General features: G+C 41.8%; 1 protein-coding gene across 1 annotated transcript in view; it reads right to left on the reverse strand.

The window, feature by feature from the left end:
- The window catches only part of gstt1a (glutathione S-transferase theta 1a), a 308,697-nt gene that overhangs the window by 162,652 nt on the left and 125,722 nt on the right, over window positions 1-20,323 (reverse strand). The window lies entirely within an intron of this gene.

Genomic DNA, 20,323 nt, shown 5'->3' on the forward strand with positions numbered 1-20,323 from the left:
GGTGATGGCCAATGTGTCTCCTACAGACTCTGGACAGTATGTCTGTCAGGGGACAAACGAACATGGATCACAGAGATCACCACCACTCTCTCTAGATGTTCAGTGTAAGTGAGATAAACGTTTTATCTTCTTTTTCCTACTTTCCTTACAGACAACAACACAACTGCATCATTTGTTGAAACCACTGTTGTTTTTGACAGCAAATTTTGATTTAGTTTTAGTCATAGTTTTGAATAAAGTGTCATTTAGTTTTAGTCATAATTTAATCACCTGAAAAGTTTTAGTTTTAGTCTAATTTTAGTTCACTAAATATCATATGTTTTTAGGCGACTAAAAAGTCAAATGAAATGTATGTTGGCGGGCCTTGATGGCATCGTAATTACGATTTTACACTTGGTGGTTGCGTGCTGAAAATAGCAGATCTACAAGCTCGGCTATTTTCAGCATGCAACACCTGAGAGCAACCAAACATAAAATTACTCTCTTCTCCATCAGTCCCTCCCTAACGTTTTCGTCTAGTTTTTATTTTGTTGACGAAATTGACAATTTATTTAGTCTTAGTTTTATTCATCACAGCATACTTTTTATTTCGTTTTTATTTTGTTTTCGTCAGTGAAAAAACGCAGTCGACAGACATTTTTCGTCATAGTTTTATTCGACAAAATCAACACTGGTTGAAACGTGTTTAGTTTTCATGTCATAAAGATGGCTTTTAAAGTTTCCTAAATGTTTCTCCAACAGATGGTCCTAAGAAGGTCCTTTTGGCAGTAAGTCCACCAGGAGATGTTGTCAAAGGAAGATCAGTCACTTTCACCTGCAGCAGCAGTGGATCAAATCCACCAATCCAGAGTTACATCATTTTCAAAGACAACACTACAGTTGCACAGAAGGAGAAGTTTACCATCTCTAACATCCAACCCAGTGACAGTGGAACATACAACTGTCAGGCAAAGAACAACATCGCTACAGTCAGTTCACCTGGAGTCACTGTTGATGTTCACTGTGAGTTTTCATTCAATTAAGATCAAATTATATTGAATGAGGTCAAAATAATAAAGCACTGGACACTGATCTAGTGTAAATCTGTAAAATAATGTAAATTTACAGTTCATTTTGATGACAAAAATGTATTTTGGTGGGCCTGATTTTACACTTGTGATGTCATGACACCAGTTTTGGTCTAAATGATTCCTCCACAGACCCTCCAGGAATTCCCTCAGTATCAGTGGATCCACCAGGAGAAGTTGTTGCGGGCAGCAAAGTGACTCTGACCTGCAGCAGTGATGCCAACCCACCAGTAGGCATCTACACCTGGTACAGAGACCATGCAGGCAGATCTATCTCCACTGGTCCTCAGCTGGTAAAGAGTAAAGTGTCTCGTGCAGATGATGGACTGTATGCCTGTGAGGCGACAAACAAACATGGATCCCAGATATCATCACCACAGTATCTAGAAGTTCAATGTAAGTGAACTAAACAGTTTGGGTTTTCACATAACTTCAACCTTTCAGAAAAAAAACAAGAGCATGATCTATCGATGGGGGGGGGGGGTACTCTTTTCCCCCCTCCCGGAAAAAGGGGGGCCCTGCGGAGGGGGGGGGGGGGGGGGGTTGAGCACCTGAGTTCAACAGGACTCGGGAGTGGTCTAGTTTGTGTAGGAACGATTTCATGCTTTATATAAACCCTATTATATTAAGCCTAAATGGTTCTGCCGCCATGTAGAACTGGTTTGACTTTAAAAAAGAATAATTTCCCATGAAAAACCTGTATTATTTGGCCCACGCCGGCAAAAAACTGAGTTTTGGTCTAAATGATTCCTCCACAGACCCTCCAGTAATTCCCTCAGTGTCAGTGGATCCACCAGGAGAAGTTTTTGAGGGCAGCAAAGTGACTCTGACCTGCAGCAGTGATGCCAACCCACCAGTAGGCATCTACACCTGGTACAGAGACCATGGAAGTACATCTATCTCCACTGGTCCTCAGCTGGTGAAGGACAATGTGTCTCCTGCAGACGCTGGACAGTACGTCTGTCAGGGGACAAACACACATGGATCACAGAGATCACCACCACTCTCTCTAGATGTTCAGTGTAAGTGAGATAAACTTTTTATCTTATTTTTTCTACTTTTCTTTTACAGACAGCAACACAACAGCATCATTTGTTGAATGTGTTTAGTTTTTGAGTTTTATCTCAATGATGTCAAGATTGTTTTTCAACTTTGGATGTTCCCTGCCACGCTTTCAGAGATTTGTACTAACCTTTGAAAATGTAAAAAAAAAATATTCAATGATGCTCTGATTTCATAGCGGGGGTGCTCAAAATAATATAATCCCTGCCCACTCGTGTCGAATACTTTTGTACTTTTACTCAAGTATTCCTTTATTGAACATAAATATATATATATATATATATATATATATATATATATATATATATATATATATATATATATATATATATAAATATTGTATTTTATTAAGTATAAAATAATATATTCACTTGTGTGATTTTTTTTTTCTCTTCAGCTCTCTACACAACAGGTAAACAAACATCAATAAACAAATACATATTGTGAGGTAGAGGATTTTCTTAAAATCAAAGTAATATTACTTTGATTAATATTATATAATATTACTTTGTGTGTGTGTGTGTGTGTGTGTGTGTGTGTGTGTGTGTGTGTGTGTGTGTGTGTGTGTGTGTGTGTGTGTGTGTGTGTGTGTGTGTTTGTGTGTACAGAGTCTGGTGATGTCAGGATGCGAGGACGCAGACGCTGTACTGGTAGACTGGAGACGGAACACCAGAGAGAATGGAGACCAGTGCATCCTGCTATGCACTGGAACCAGAAGGCATCGTCTGTAGCGTGCAGACAACTGGGCTGTGGCTCTGTTGTTTACACGGAAGAGATACGTGTTCCTATTAGTCGACCTACATGGGAGATGAAATATAAGTGTGTTGGCTCTGAAAGTTCACTCAGGGATTGTGGAAGAATGGGCTCTAATAATGCCTCCTTCAGTCTGGAGCTGATCTGTTCAGGTAACAAACAATGACTTCAACAATGACACTGATCTATACTGTCTGTCTGTCTGTCTGTCTGTCTGTCTGTCTGTCTGTCTGTCTGTCTGTCTGTCTGTCTGTCTGTCTGTCTGTCTGTCTGTCTGTGATCTTAAAGTCTATGTAGTGTTTGATGGGAAGCCAGTGGAGTTGGTGTAGAACTGGGGTGATGTGACTGATATGAGGGGTCCTGGTGATGAGCAGCGTTCTGGGCCCTGGCAGTTCACAGAGGAGTTTGTGGGGGAGACCAAAGAGGAGGGAATTACAATAGTCCAGACGGGAAGTGATGAGAGAGTGGACCAGGATATCAGCACTGTTTGGAATGAGTGAGGGTCAGTTGATATTCCGGAGGTGAAAGTAGGCGGATCGAATGTGGGTATGGAATGATAGGGTGCTGTCAGAGACGACACCCAGACACTTAACCTGAGGGGAGGGGAAACCGAGGAGTTGTCTATGGTGAGGGTGAAACTGGGCTGCTTGGTGGGTGTGGACTTGGAGCCAATGAGGACTGCCTCGATTTTATCACTGTTGAATTTGAGAAAGTTAGAGGTGAACCAGGATTTGATTTCCTACTGAGGGAGGAGGGCGGGAAGGTGGAAGAGGTGGGTGTTGTCCACATTTGTCGACCCCCCAAACTAATCATAGTTGAAATGAGGACCCCCCCACAGTAATGCTCTTGGAATGTAGGAGTTGAGGCATTACATTTAGTTTGACTCCTTTCCTCCTGAACATAGCTGATCTACAAGCCCAAAACATCTCAGCTATTTTTTCTCTTTCTTATAATTTAACAATTTGGCCAATCCTATGTTTCACGTGTTTGGATTTTTCACGAGTTAGCGAACAGCCCCATCTGGTGTAAAACAATGGAATCACAGCAGAACAGGAACATGAAATGACTTCATCGGGGGAAAAAAGAAACAGATCTCCATTTGTTTTCCTGTTTTTTTCTCTGGTTCCAGGCTGTGTTTATCAAAACAATGTGTTTCCAATAGGCCATAACTAGACAACCGATGCTCAGTCTCTCTCTCTCTCTCTCTCTCTCTCTCTCTCTCTCTCTCTCTCTCTCTCTCTCTCTCTCTCTCTCTCTCTCTCTCTCTCTCTAGAGTCAGTGAGGTTGGTGAATGGTCCTGGTTTGTGTTCAGGCAGAGTGGAGGTGAAGTCTGATCAGTCGTGGCTCTCAGTGTGTGAAGGTGACTTTGACCAGCAGGATGCAGAGGTGGTCTGTAGGCAGTTTGGCTGTGGGGCTCCCTCAGTCCTCCAGGGGGCGCTCTATGGAGAAGGGAAGGCTCCCATGTGGACCAAAGAGTTCCAGTGTGAAGGCAGTGAGTCTGCTCTCCTGGACTGTAGAACCTCAGACTCAACTAGAAACACCTGCTCACCTGACAAGACTGTTGGACTCACCTGCTCAGGTAAAAGACAAACTACACTTGAATTGTGAACATACAGATCGTCTATTTTTTGTTGACAGTTACTGTGCCTTGCGAAAGTATTCACCCCCCTTCACTTTTTTTCACATTTTGTTGTTACAGCTGTATTCAAGAAAATGTTAAAATTACCTTTTTTCTCCGAATTCTATTCACAATTTTGCATAATGACAAAACGAGAAAGGTATTTTAGAAATGTGTTATAACCAGAGATGGGCAGTATTTGAAATACATGTATTTGAAATACGTATTTGAAATACTTTTTTGTATTTTGTAATTTGTATTTGGCTGGGATGGAAAAAATTGGATGTAATTTGTATCAAAATACTTTCAGGTCTCGTATTTTCTGTATTTCAAATACAAAATACTTTTTAATTTAATTTAATTCTCAAATGGACATAGTTTATTTTAAACATTCGGGTTTAAACTGTAGGTGGAAAGACATTTTCTTTCAATCTAATTTGCTAGTGGTTTGTGTGTGTGTGTGTGTGTGTGTGGTGTGTGTGTGTGTGTGTGTGTGTGTGTGTGTGTGTGTGTGTGTGTGTGTGTGTGTGTGTGTGTGTGTGATACTGCTACTACTAGCACTTGACTTTGATTTGCTTCAAATGTAACGTGCATTATGATTACAATTTCGAATTACTTGCACGCAAGTACTGCGTTCATCTGCGTATGTACGTATGTAGGTTGGTAGGTAGGTAGCTGTGTGTGTTTAAGCACGTAGCACAATAAGGGACCAGCATTTCTGGCAATGTCATCATTAACAGCCAATGTGGGACCAGCATTCCTGGTGATGTCAGTGATGATATCACTGGCATCGCCAGTGGTGATGCCAGTGGTGAGCGCACCTCATGGCACGCTCTGCTGGCGCACAAGTAGCCATACATGGCCTACTTGTGCACAAGACGCAAGTTGGCACCTCGACAGAGTGCAGTTTTAGTTATTATTATAAGGCTGGCAGAGCGGTTTTGCACTCTATGAAGTACTGGCGCAGAGGCACCTGTGCATTCAGTCTGATGCCATAGTTCCTTTACAAGATAACGGTAAAGTGGGTTCCAGACGATACGCGGTCACCGCCTCCTAGTAATTAATTTTCAATGAGAGGCGGGCGGCTATTTCTGCCGCGCAGCAAAATTTTGAGGCGGCGAGCGGGCGCAGTCCCTTCTCTGTGAAAATTCCTGCGAGCGTGCTCGTTTGTGCATGCACACATGGGCAGTGAGAGATGGATTGTGTTCATCTTTGTGAAATACCGAGTGGCGTTTACTCACTGAGCGAGTGTGTTTGTGTCTCACCGCGGTGCGGTAACCGCTGACCCAAGCGACAGCCATAGCGGTGACCGCGCATCGTGTGGAAGGCACTTCTGGCCTGAGCTCTCACACACTGGCACACAGTGGTAAACATTTAGGCTGCCTGCTCAAGACAAACACCATAGTATGGTCAATTTAAGTGCCTTCCACACGATACGCGGTCACCGCTATGGCTGCCGCTTGGGTCAGCGGTTACCGCACTGTGGTGAGACACAAACACACTCGCTCAGTGAGTAAACGCCACGCAGTATTTCACAAAGATGAACACAATCTATCTCTCGCCGCCTGCATATGCATGCACAAACGAGCACGCTCACGGGGATTTCACAGGACCGCGCCCGCTCGCCTCGCTGCCCCCAAAACTAAAAAATGAATCACTAGGAGGCGTATTGTCTGGAAGGCACTTTATTCTTCGAAATTCTGACAGGCAATTAATTTAATACTTGGCAGTCAATCTATGAAATTACTAATCATTGCATCAATTTTTATAAAAAGTATTTATGTATTTTCAAAATACAAAATACGTATTTGAATCTTAAATACATTTCTCTGGCCTGTATTTATATTTTGTATTTTGATACATTTTTTGACCCAGTATTTGTATTTTGTATCAAAATACTTTTCAATGTATTTTCGCCCATCTCTGGTTATAACTACAAAATTACAAGATCACATGTGCATAAGTATTCACCCCATTTACTCAATACTTTATTGCAGAACCGCTGGCAGCAATTAGAGCCTCAGTTCTTCTTGAATATGATGCTACAACATGGCACACCTACAGTATTTTGGGGCAGTTTCTCCCATTTCTCCCACTTCTTTTCAGATCTTCTCAAGCTGCATCAGGTTGCTTTGGTGCACTGCAGCCATTTCATATTTCTCCAGAGATCGGGGGAGCCTGACTACTAGTCCCACAGTTCCTGCTGTTGAAAAATATCCCCATAGCATGATGCTGCGACCACTATGCTTTCCTGTAGGGATGGTGTTGGAGCGGTGCCTGTTGTTTCCTCCCCAGACATTACACTTGGATTTCAGGCCGAGAGAGTTCAATCTTTGTTTCAACAGACCAAATCATTTTCTAGGTTTCTTTTTACAAACTCCAAATGGGCTGTCATGTGGATGAGGCCTTTTACTGAGGACCTAGCCTTACATTAAGACGCATTCTGCCGAGACTTTCGCATTGTGAATTGGGGCGACGGCAGAAAGCGTCTTACCGACTTGTCAGACAGGTCCGGAGTATGGTCTGCAAAACTGCTACTGCGGCTCTACACATGCACACATGCGAGACATATATTCCGTACAAGTTCTGCAAGGTTTTTGCGACTTGTCCGGAAGCCTTGTTTAATGTATTAGTCCGTATTGTTAAATAAAATGAGTTTTTACCAAGTGTACAGCTTTTCCTCGTTTGCTACAACATTAGCTGCAACAGCGCCCGTTGGTGGCTGGAAGCATTATTGTGCATTCTTCCGTATACACTTACGTCATGTCCTTGTATGAGCGAATGGGGGAATGGATGAACGTCACGTGATAAGTGCAGCCATCTTTAACCAAACCAGAGATGCTAGATTTGGAAAAGACACACACTTGGTAAAAACTCATTTTATTTAACAATACGGACTAATACATTAAACAAGGCTTCCGGACAAGTCGCAAAAACCTTGCAGAACTTGTACGGAAGATATGTCTCGCATGTGTGCATGTGTAGAGCCGCAGTAGCAGTTTTGCAGACCATACTCCGGACCTGTCTGACAAGTCGGTAAGACGCTTTCTGCCGTCGCCCCAATTCACAATGCGAAAGTCTCGGCAGAATGCGTCTTAATGTAAGGCTACTGAGGACTGGTTCCATCTGGCTACTCTAGCTTGAAGGCCTGATTGGTGCAGAGAGCAGAGATCTCTGTCCTTCTGGAAGGTTCTACCATCTCCACAGAGGAACACTGGGGCACTGTCTGAGTGGCCAAGACCCATCTCCCCTCAGTTTGTCCAGGAGACCAGCAGTAGGATGAGTCCTGGTTGTTAAAAACGTATTGCATTTACAGATGATGGAAACCACTGTGTTTGTTGGGACCTTCAATGCTGCAGATGTTTTTTGGTAACTTTCCCCAGATCTGTGCCTCGATACAAATCTGTCTCAGAGATCTACAGACAATTCCTTTGACTTCATGCCATGGCTTGGTTTGTGCTCTGACATGTTACATGTGGGAACTGATAGAGACATGTGTGTGCCTTTCTAAATTAACCTAAATCAATTAAATGTACCACAGGCTGACTCTAATCAAGTTATAGAAACATCTCAAGGATGATCAGGGTTCACCTCAGCTCAATGAGTGTCATAGCAAAGGGGGTGAATGCACATATGCACATGTGATTTTGGATGTTTTCGTTTTAATACATTTGCAATAGTCATTATGGGGTATAGTGTAGAGAATTTTGAGTAAAAAAATTAATTTAATAAATAAGGCTGTAACATGACACAATGTCAAAAAAGTGAAGTGGGGTGAATACTGTAATCCTAGAATAGAGACACTACAGTTATTAATGTTTATTCTATTGTCTGTGTACACTGTACAGAGCCTGAAGATGTCAGGTTGGTGGGAGGAACAAGTCGCTGTACTGGTAGACTGGAGATGAAACACCGGGGACAATGGAGACCAGTGAATCCTCAAGGCTGGGAGCAGAATCATTCATCTGTGGCATGCAGACAGCTGGGCTGTGGCTCTGTTGTTTCTGCAGTACAGAGAACTGCTTCTTCATATGAACCTACTTGGTGGATTCTATCTAAATGTGTTGGATCCGAGTATTCACTGAGGGAGTGTGGATCTATGAGGCCTAATCTTTCCCTCTACAGACTGGAGCTGACCTGTTCAGGTAACAAACGATGACTTCAACAATGACACTGATCTATACTGTCTGTCTGTCTGTCTCTTATTTACTGTCAGTCAGTCTGTCCGTCTGTCTCTCTCTCTCTCTCTCTCTCTCTCTCTCTCTCTCTCTCTCTCTCTCTCTCTCTCTCTCTCTCTCTCCCCCTCCCTCCCTCCCTCCTAATATTTCACTTCAATGTCTCACTATGGGAGAGCGCCGTCTGATGTGAACGCAGAAGTATTACTTTATTCACCTCAGGACAACTTGATTGGCAGAGCTACAGTAATGTTTGGGCTGGGCGTCCACTAAGTGGAGAGGGCCAATCCTTCAGTAGCACCGGCCCACAGAGCAGAGAGACACCACATGATTGGCCCACTGGCTTGTCTATCATCTGAATACTGGCCTAGTAGCCCAATCACAGGCTACTGTGGCCCCAGGAGTCCCAGCCAAACATATAACAGCATACAAGCCCACACAACACGCCACTGCCTCGATGCTTTGTGGGCTTGTAGATCTTCTATGTTGGGTTTGCACCGGTTGTGGTGGGCCGTTCTGGGCCAAGATGCCAGAGCCCAATTTGTCTCCCAGTCCAGCCCTGCTCCTGTTGTTAGTACTGCCATACCTGCACCCTATGGGTTCTCGACCGAGCTGCAACAGGCCTCATGACCACAGACCCAGGATTCCATAGGGAATTCCAACGGATCCTGTGTAAACAAGGTTCTGTTTTTGCTAAGGACTCCCTTGACTGTGTGTTCACTGTGTGTGGGCTCACTGACATCCATATGAATCCCAACCAGACCCGAGGCTGGTATTTTTACGACAATATAAGATTCCCCTGGCGTTGTACGAACATGGCCAACAAACGATTGAAACCATGTTAGAACCTTGCCACTGCATACACCACACACCTGTACTTGGCTGACTTGCATGCAGACTTAAGAACAACGTTTGCCTTTGCTCAGGAACATTTGGAGAAAAGTGTTGATGCTAAGAAAGCGTACTATGACCAGAAGGCTTCACAGGTTGAGTTCCAAATAGGAGACCAGGCTTGGCATTTAATTTTTTGCTTACCCATGAGGAGTCTCCAGACAGGCCTCAGGGAGACTCACCAAGACGTTTCTTCCCAAATGGAAGGTTCTCTATTCTATTCCATCGTAGACAAACTCTCCCCCCAAGATCCATAAGCCACAAAGCGACCCAGAGTTCAAATGGGTCCACCGACCAAAATCAGATCAAGTTACATACACCGGGAACCTCTGTCCCGCCCAACTACATTCATAGGCAGCAGTGGTGTGTTGGTCATGAACGAATGGCTCAAATGAACCGGTTCTTATTTGGTGAATGAAATGTACTATAGGTCACTTCCCCGAAAGACAGAGTCTGACTGAAAACAAAAGGGGAAGGGATTATCGTTGACGCTCTGAACGAGAACATCCGGTCTGTCAGTCAAAACATGTCAGTCGTGTTTCCCTACACATCCTAATCGTGTGTTTCTGTTGTGTTAATGTGTTTCTCTACACATCCTAATAGTGTGTTCCTGTTGTGTTCATGTGTTTCTACACATCCTAATAGTGTGTTTCTGGTGTGTTCATGTGTTTCTTTACACATCCTAATAGTGTGTTTCTGTTGTGTTCATGTGTTTCTACACATCCTAATAGTGTGTTTCTGTTGTGTTCATGTGTTTCTACACATCCTAATAGTGTGTTTCTGTTGTGTTCATGTGTTTCTACACATCCTAATAGTGTGTTTCTGTTGTGTTAATGTGTTTCTCTACACATCCTAATAGTGTGTTCCTGTTGTGTTCATGTGTTTCTACACATCCTAATAGTGTGTCTCTACACATCCTAATAGTGTGTTTCTGTTGTGTTCATGTGTTTCTACACATCCTAATAGTGTGTTTCTGTTGTGTTCATGTGTTTCTACACATCCTAATAGTGTGTTTCTGTTGTGTTCATGTGTTTCTACACATCCTAATAGTGTGTTTCTGTTGTGTTAATGTGTTTCTTTACACATCCTAATAGTGTGTTTCTGTTGTGTTCATGTGTTTCTTTACACATCCTAATAGTGTGTTTCTGTTGTTTGTTTCTCTACACATCCTAATAGTGTGTTTCTGTTGTTTGTTTCTCTACACATCCTAATAGCGTGTTTCTGTTGTTTGTTTCTCTACACATCCTAATAGTGTGTTTCTGTTGTGTTCATGTGTTTCTACAGCCTCAGCATATAAACCCTAAACCTGCTTGTGTTCCTGATGATGATTCTCTGTGCCAAGACCCAACTGGAGATCGTCTTAGAAGCAACTTCCACCCGAGTCGTGCTTGTCCGCTTCAATCCTGGTGAAGTGTACAGGCAGCCTCCTTCAGTCCATACTCCTACAGACCTCATATACAGGCAGCCATCAACAAACAGTCCATACTCCTACAAACCCTTGGCCAAACCCACCATTATCATCTTAAATGCCCAAAGTGAAATTCTCAGCCTTGAAACATGTGGTTAAAGGTGGTTTGGGGTTGATTTTGCCCACTTGTTTCTGTGTCATAAGCGCAAGCGTAGTAGCTTACCACGCCCTCTACCTAGCCCCAAACCTTAAGATGTGTTCCCCTAGTCCAGGACACCCATGACCTGCACCTCAGCAAACCCTTTGTGAGAGTCTTATCTGCTGCCTTAAGCCTCTGACCGATGAAGGACGCGGTCTGGCCCAGTCCACAGCTTGACCCCAGGTTACCATGACCAGAGAGCAGATGGATGGGGTCGTATCGGACACCCTGGTAGTCCTCCTGGTTAGGTTACTCCCTCACTGCCGCCATGGCCTTTTGGTATGAAAGACATTTTGTGTCAGTGAACAAGTGCCCTTCCTCCCTTACCAATAGATTCAGGTTCTTAATCTTACTTCAGGGAAAGTGCCAACTCCTGAGGCGCCCTCCAGCCACCCTTTCAGGGTGATGGCAGCACTCTCGCTCTGAGAGTTATAAACAATAGGGCTCTATTGTTAGAAGCATAGCTACCTCCCCGCCTAGAGTTGGGATGACCTCCGTCGCGCGTTTGAAACTTTTTAACATTATTACGTTTTTTTTTCTTCTGTTTTCATTTTTGCTTTTCTTCTACTTCTGCTTTTTATTAGTTTCTTTGATTTAGTCCCAATGAATCTGCTACTTGTATTGTAACACTAAGATAAGTCCTGTCACTAAGATAAGTCCTGTCACTAAGATAAGTCCTCTCACTAAGATAAGTCCTGACAGAATCAGAACCCCCAGAAAAAAGAACACCCATTCTTCTTCTTCTTCTCTCTCTCTCTCTCTCTCTCTCTCTCCTCTCTCTCTCTCTCTCTCTCTCTCTCTCTCTCTCTCTGTCATTTCACCTCTATGTTTTCTTTTTAAGAACAGTAAAGCATGCTACTGACGAACTAGTTGTGAGGTATTTTATCATACCTGTGTCGCCTGGTGATTCATTCTGTGTATTGAACGTTTCTGTATAATAAAGGTTCATACTTGTTCAATCACAATCACAAATCACCAGGAACTGGTTAAAACCTTTAAGCCCAACACACCCAAAATGGAAGGAAACAGTACAGGAAATATTGGAAATGGAGAGAATAACCTTTAGAATTAGAAATAAGGAAATTGACTTTAATAGAAGATGGAATAAATGGACAAATTATCAGGTCGTATGACTAAAGGAAATGATTAAAGGAAATGACTCCTGAGACGTAGCACGGACACCAAATTGGTGTTACGGACTAGGTAGTACTCAACTTAAGTATAACAAAAAGTGGTCTGGACGTGAGACCAGCCACAACAAGAGACAACTAATAGTGCGCAACACAGAGGACACCCCCCCCCCCCCCCCCCCCCCCCAATGCACATTATTATTTTTATTTTATTTTTATCACATGCTTCTGAATTATGGAAATGTTAAATTAAGGTATTTTTCTTTCGAATAACAAAATGTAGTTTTATTTAGAAAAATGTGATTGTTGTATTTTTGTTGACCACTTGGTGTATCTGTATAAAAAAAAGAAAAGAAAATGAAAATAATTGCAAATATAGACAAAATGTGAAATAAGAAATGTAAAAATTTGAAACTATTGCAATAAAAAGTATAAAAAAAAAAAAAAATCACAATGTGTGTTCATTTTAAAACAGCTAATTTATCAAATTAGTATCATAAAGTTAAATATGCACAATATAAATAAAAATGGTATGAAGCAGAAATGGATTCTAGGTCAAATAGTACCTTATTAAGTCCATAGTCTCTCCGAAACCAAACTTTTCTTTGGAGAGTTGCAACTTTCCGACGTGCAGATTTCTGAACTCTAATTCGGTTTAATGCTTTTCAGAAGTAATTTTTTAGTCTAAACTTTTCGACGAAAGGTTTGGTTTCGGAGAGACTATGGACAGGCCTTTAAACCAGAGGGTCTTCAACATTTTTCAAACCAAGGACCCTTTAGCAGAGAGAGAGACCCCAATGTTAAACGTTTGGATACTAGTGTGCACAACTCTAAAAGAACTGGTGACATGTGCCCAAAATGCCTTTAACGTCTTTTTATTAGTGTGGTTATAAAACAATGTAATAAACCATCGCCGAAATGGGGTCCAGCTTTGCCCAGCATGTCTGTATTGACTGATCATGGCCGGTAACCCGGAACCGCCAAACCAGAAACGAGCGGTCCGTCCCCACAAAAAACATTCCTTGGCTAAAAATGGCCCCAGAAAATGATGGTTTAGTGATGAAAAGTGATGAGTCATCACTTTTCATCAGTTTTGTGGGCGTTTTCTGGGGCCAATGAATGTTTTTGTGCAAAACAAACGCTTGCAATTAATTTAATTAATTAATTAAATGGATACAAATGGATAAATAACACAATTTTTTCCAACCTCAGCTTTATTTTTACTGGACTATGTGGGTATAGGGTCCGGAAAGCTACCAGAAGCACTTCCGCATCCAAGGGATGGGGAAGTGATCCTTTTAGATCAGTCGAAGAAGAGACGGAGAACGGCTCCCGATCGTTTATTTATTTATTTTTATTTTTTCCAGATCATTATAATTTATTTCGTTTTTAATCACAAATTACGTAAAATTGCGTCCGGCTGAGAGCCCCAATTAAAGAATTGCGTAATAGTGAGATGGCAATATTAATCGTCTGAGAAAGAGCTAGGGTGACTTTTCTGTGCCCTGGTGTGAGAAAAGAAGGTGAGTTTGAAAAAGGTTGACCTTTCATGTATTCCTACCTATGTTTCCCAGGTTCTATGTTCCCCACTTCCCCCAAAAAAGGTTCTATGTTCCCCAGGTTCTATGTTCCCCACTTCCCCCAAAAAAGGTTCTATGTTCCCCACCCACCCTCCCCACAAAAAGGTTCTATGTTCCCCACTCAACCAAAAAAAAGGATCTACTGTACGGTATGTTCCCCTCAAAAAAGAAAAAAAGTATATGTTCCCAACTCAAATGCAGGAAATGGTGGGACATCTGGGCAATCCTTACTTAGGTGCCCAGTTGCCCAGGTGCCCATATGTCTCCACCCCTAAGTGCCCACTCGTCTTGGTGCCCACTTGTCCAAATGCCCAGCCATAACAAAAGTATGGTGCCCAGATGACACTAGTGCCCCCTGTCCCACAAGTATTCGTAATTGCTCCCCATTATTGTGTGTTTAGAGTTGTTATTAATAATTTGAAATGAATGTTTCCTGCATTTCTGGATGAGTGGAGAGCATAGAACCTTTTTAACCTTTTTTATGGGGGTAAGTGGGGAACATAGGAGCTTTTTTGTGGGGGTAAATGAGGAACATAGAACCTGGGGAACATAGGTATGGTCCCAGAAGAAGTGGTTCTGCCTGTAAGTCCAGTGTAATGGGTCATCATAACACTAGGTGTCACTGATGGGCTTTCTGACATGATAGCCTTGCTAGGATTCCCAACATTATCAGGGTTGTGGTTTGAGTGATTGAAGAATGTATTGGAAGGTTGCATAGAAAAAAGTACAGTTTCATGACAGTACAAATCACTGGTATGAGGTCATCTAAAAGGAGATCCTATCGCTTTTCGGCTTCAGTGGCGTCAGTTCAGCAAAAGCTAGGGTATGGCAAAGATGGGAGTCCTCATGGAAAATAGGCATTACATTTTGGATAACACGGTTCTATTGTGAAAATAGCAGATCTACATGCTCACAACGCCTCGCAGATTTTCACAATGTCTGAAAAAAAATGAAAAAAGAAAAATGACTTTTGTCCGTTTTTTACACAGGTTTCTATAGTTTCTTGGTCTGGATATGGCAGCCTGGAATGGTTTTTCAAGTGCAGCTAAACTTAGCATGTTAGTAAACGTGCCACAATTAACAATAATGCATTGCACCTGTGCAGCTGACCTGCGGAACCTGGGAATATACCATTTTGTCAAGCTGGGGAGAATACAAGTGTGGAGAATATAATTATAATACCTTGTTAAAGTGACCATTATGTTAAATTTTGCATTTGTAGTTATTTTACTGTAATTTAACAACATAATAACCAGCGCAGCTAGACAAAGAGACATTCATGGATTTATATTTAAAAGTAGCTTTTTTATTTTCCCCCCTGGACCCAGGGTATGGCAGCTGCATACCCCTGCCATACCCAATTGACGCCCCTGCTTTAGGAGTTGTCTTTGGCTGTGATTTGATTCATCTATCACAGGATTGGTGAATTGATTGGGTTCAGCTGAAGTTTGGGGATGGGAACCCATAGCAAGTTGATGGATACACACACAGGAAGTGGGAGGAGGAGGTGACAATGAAGATTGATCCAATTTCTGCTAAAACGGGGGAGAGACAGGATTGTGAGTCAATCCCACCACAGCTGCATCCGGCTCTACAGAGCTATGTGATGTGTGCAGGGGTGTCGCACCAAATTCTGGGCCTTGGGTGCAAGGATTCACTGCGGGGCCCCCCATGAATGTTCTTCATAGGGGGAGGGGGTTTAACCCATTTAGACTGGGAACACATTATTAAGCATTATTTTGTGCTTTAACTATTGAAAAATAGCAGATCTACAAGCTCACAGAGTGCCGCGCTGCAAGCTTGTAGATGTGCTATTTTTAAAAAGTCGAGAAAATATGTGCAAGTCTTTGAATATTTCAAATCCTACAAAGGTTTTTGAAAACAGTGGTGCTCAAAAATGTTCATGTGAAGGACCCCCAAAAGGATATGTATTTGGCCACGGACCCCCAGAAGCAAAATATTTAGTTCCAGGGACCCCCAGAAGCAACATTTGAGTTACAAATGTTCGCTTTAAAAATACATATATTCAAAGATTAGCACACATTTTCACGGCTTTTCAAAAGTAGCTAAAGTATAAAATAATTAAGGCCCCTCCACCTTGGGCCCTAGTAACTCAGTCCCACTTTCCCCCCTCTTGTGACGCCCCTGGTGATGTGGGATGTTGGGGGCTGTTAGAGCAGTCTCAATCAGAGGCAATGATGCAATATACCTCGATTGTGACCTTCGTTAGCTTTGCTCCCTACTTCCGCATGAGTCCATCCTGTACCTTCAAATGACGATATCGATCTGTGGCCTTCCTCTTTCTAATTTAAGAAGTCTCCTCTTAGGACACAAATCTATAATGCAGGGGTCTTCAACATTTTCAGGCCAAGGATCCCTTAGTTTAGAGAGACATGAAGCAGGGACCCCCACAACCTTATCATAGATTCCATATAGTTTCATTGTTTGACTGCACAATCATCAGTATATTTTGGATTCATGTTAATGTGAGTTTTGAGCCGTCATTACCTAATAAACTTCACTTGACCTTTCACTCTGTACTTAGTCTGCTCTTTTTCCCCTCCACACCAAACCTCTTTGCCGAAAATAGCCGATCTATAAGCTCACAACGCCTTGCGCTGCGAGGCGTTGTGAGCTTGTAGATCTGCTATTTTTGGCTACAGTTCTCAGAATATGGACACTAGGGTTCAAGTTGTTAATATAAAAGGGATTGGACGATTTGGGAGGACCCCCTGTAGTAACTCTGAAGACTCCCTAGGGGTCCCGGACCACCTGTTGAAGAACCCTGCTATAATGCACTGAACTAGTTAAAATTGCATAATAGCAGTGGTTCATAATGAGCCTTGATGATAAATAAACACATTCTTTAATAAAATGTACATTTCTTTGTTCAAGGTTTCTTTAGTATTTTTAACAACAAGTATAATACACAAAAGCATACAGAAAAGGTGTATTTTATCCCTCCCACCCCCCAAAGTTCCCGTAAATGTACCTTTTTTTAATCAATATACTTCTTCATCAATATACTAGACTCAAGATAGACAATATGTCGATAAAGTGAATCAATATTGAAAGTAAGTCCTCAAATAGAAGCCCCGAGCTCCCATATTTCAGAAGTTCATTTCCTACATATTTGGAGAAAGTCATAGCCTGGAATCAGATTGGGGGACAAACTCAGATTTGGGGTTGGCAGTCTGAACAAAGGCTTAGTTCACCTTTGTTTCAGTGTTTCATGGTGCAAACCGTGCAAACCCATGGTGTTTGTATGTGTGCAGGTCTGTGTGTGTGTGTGTGCGTGCGCGCGTGCGTGCGTGCGTGTGTTGATCATTTGAATGGGGTGTTCTAAGCCTGGATCCCATAGTCTCGCGTAGCCAGACAACTATTCTACAAACTCTGAGTCTGAATGCTATAGAGTCTGGAACGACAGCTCCTAAACGGCGAGTAATGGAAGCTGGCATTTCCGTTCAAGAAAATATATTTGAAAATGTCATCTCTGCTAAGCAGCAAGCTAAATATGCTTAGATTTTTATTTATATTAGGATAAATGTGTGATGGATGGATGGATGGATGGTAGCTGTGGTTCAGTGTAGTATTATTTATAGCTGTGTCTCACTAAAACATCTCTTTGGGAAGTTAATATTGTTTTTGACAGAGCGTTAGTGAAGCACATCCAATGCACTGGACCTGGAGCTGCTGAATGTATAAGCTTTAGAGGGGGGGTATGTTTCGGGTTTTGACCCTTTCCGAGGTCAAGGTCAAGTTAAACTTTATTATTTCATTTCCATTATTCCATTTGCCTTAATCTTATGAAATACTTATAGAGTAGTTTGCCTGCACTATAATGACAAGCCCAATTAGGGACACCAGGGTTAATGTGGTTTATCATGTTCAGTATCATGGTCAGTATGGTCAGTATCATGTTATTATCATGGTCAGTATCGTGTCGGTATCATGGTCAGTATCATGTCAGTATCATGTCAGTATCATGTTATTATCATGGTCAGTATTGTGTCAGTATCATGGTCAGTATCATGTCAGTACCATGTTATTATCATGGTCAGTATCATGGTCAGTATCATGGTCAGAATCATGTCAGTATCATGGTCAGTATCATGGTCAGAATCATGTCAGTATCATGTTATTATCATGGTCAGAATCATGTCAGTATCATGTTATTATCATGGTCAGTATCATGGTCAGAATCATGACAGTATCATGGTCAGTATCATGGTCAGTATCATGGTCAGAATCATGTCAGTATCATGTTATTATCATGGTCAGAATCATGTCAGTATCATGTTATTATCATGGTCAGTATCATGGTCAGAATCATGGTCAGAATCATGTTATTATCATGGTCAGTATCATGACAGTATCATGGTCAGTATCATGGTCAGTATCATGGTCAGTATCGTGTCAGTATCATGGTCAGTATCATGGTCAGTATCATGTCAGTATCATGGTCAGTATCATGGTCAGTATCATGGTCAGTATCATGTCAGTATCATGGTCAGTATCATGATCAGTATCATGGTCAGTATCATGTCAGTATCATGGTCAGTATCATGATCAGTATCATGGTCAGTATCATGTCAGTATCATGTCAGTATCATGGTAGTATCATGGTCAGTATCATGTCAGTATCAAGGTCAGTATCATGTCAGTATCATGGTCAGTATCATGATCAGTATCATGGTCAGTATCATGTCAGTATCGTGGTCAGTATCATGGTCAGAATCATGTCAGCGCGTGGCACCGAGTGCCACACTACGAGCTTGTAGATCTGCTATTTTTTAAAAGTCGTGAAAATGTGTGAGCTTGTATATCTGCTATTTTTCTTATTTTTTTTTTATATAATTTTTATCCCACAATTTTGTAACCCATTTTTTCACCCAGTGCCAATTGCCTATGTAATCCTGGGCTCTGCTCTCCCTCTGCCAACCTGGGGAGGCAACGGACTGACCTCATGCTTCCTTCGTATGGCAAAGATGGGAGTCCTCATGGAAAATAGGCATTACATTTATGAAAATAGCAGATCTACATGCTCACAACGCCTTGTGCTGCGAGGCGTTGTGAGCACGTAGATCTGCTATTTTCACAAAGTCTAAAAAAAATAGTTTTGACAGTTTTTTACACAGGTTTCTACAGTTTCTTGGGCTGGATATGGCAGCCTGGAACGGTTGTTCAAGTGCAGCTAAACTTGGCATGTTAGTAAACGCGCCACAATTAACAATAATGCATTGCACCTGTGCAGCTGACCTGCGGAACCTGGGAATATACCATTCGGTCAAGATGGGGAGAATACAAGTGTGGAGAATGTCATTATAATACCTTGTTAAAGTGACCATTTTGTTACATTTTGCATTCATAGTTATTTTAATGTAATTTAACAACATAATAACCAGCGCAGATACAAAGAGACATTTATGGATTTATATATAAAAGTAACTTTTATTTCCCCCCCCTGGACCCAGGGTATGGCAGCTGCATACCCCTGCCATACCCACTTGACGCCCCTGCTTCCACCGCTGATAGAGACTGAATTAAGCAAAGCCAGTCTGAGCATCAAAGTGATCATTATTGTATAGCTAGTGGTTCACCCTGACAGGCCTCGTATCAAAGCTGCAATTATTGTTATCACATGAGGAATAATTATGATCATTATAGGATACAGTTACAGCTCTGTCATCGTACAGTGGAGGGGGAGAAAAAAGACTGGAAGTTCTCTGAAATATACATTTTATGTAATTATTATTATTACAGAAATGACCGTCTCTTGTACTGTAGCAGCATGAGTCTCTCCACTGGAGCCTAATATATGTCTGTCTGTCTGTCCGTCCGAACCCCTTAGTTGAAAGAGAGATGAAGCAGGGACCCCCACAACCTGTTCATAGATTCCATATAGTTATATATTCCATATAGTTTCAATGTATGGCAGCACAATCATCAGTGTATTTTGGATTCATGTCAATGTGTGTTTTCAGATATTTAACCACTTGAACCGTCGATACTTAATAAACTTGACCTTTGACTCTGTACTTAGTCTGCTCTTTTCCCCCTCTACACCAAACCTCTTTGTACAGTTGAGGCATTACATTTTGTATGACACTGTTCTATTGTGAAAATAGCAGATCTACATGCTCACAACGCCTCGCATTGCGAGGTGTCATTTTAGAGGTATTAAAAAGTCCTTAAATTGTCACTTTGGAAATGTGCAGATACCCTCTATACACGTAAACTTTATTTTGGTTTGTTTACTGTTGAGTGAGACAACAATATTGTCAATATAACAATATTGAGAGATGAAGCAGGGACCCCCACTACCTTTTCATAAATTCCATATAGTTTCATTGTTTGACAGCACAATCATCAGTGTATTTTGGTTTCATGTCAGTCTGTGTTTTCAGATATTTAACCACTTGAACTGTAAATATTTAATA

This window comes from Nannobrachium achirus (genome assembly GCF_963921795.1).
Source record: "Nannobrachium achirus genome assembly, chromosome: 12".
Lineage (NCBI taxonomy): Eukaryota > Metazoa > Chordata > Actinopteri > Myctophiformes > Myctophidae > Nannobrachium > Nannobrachium achirus.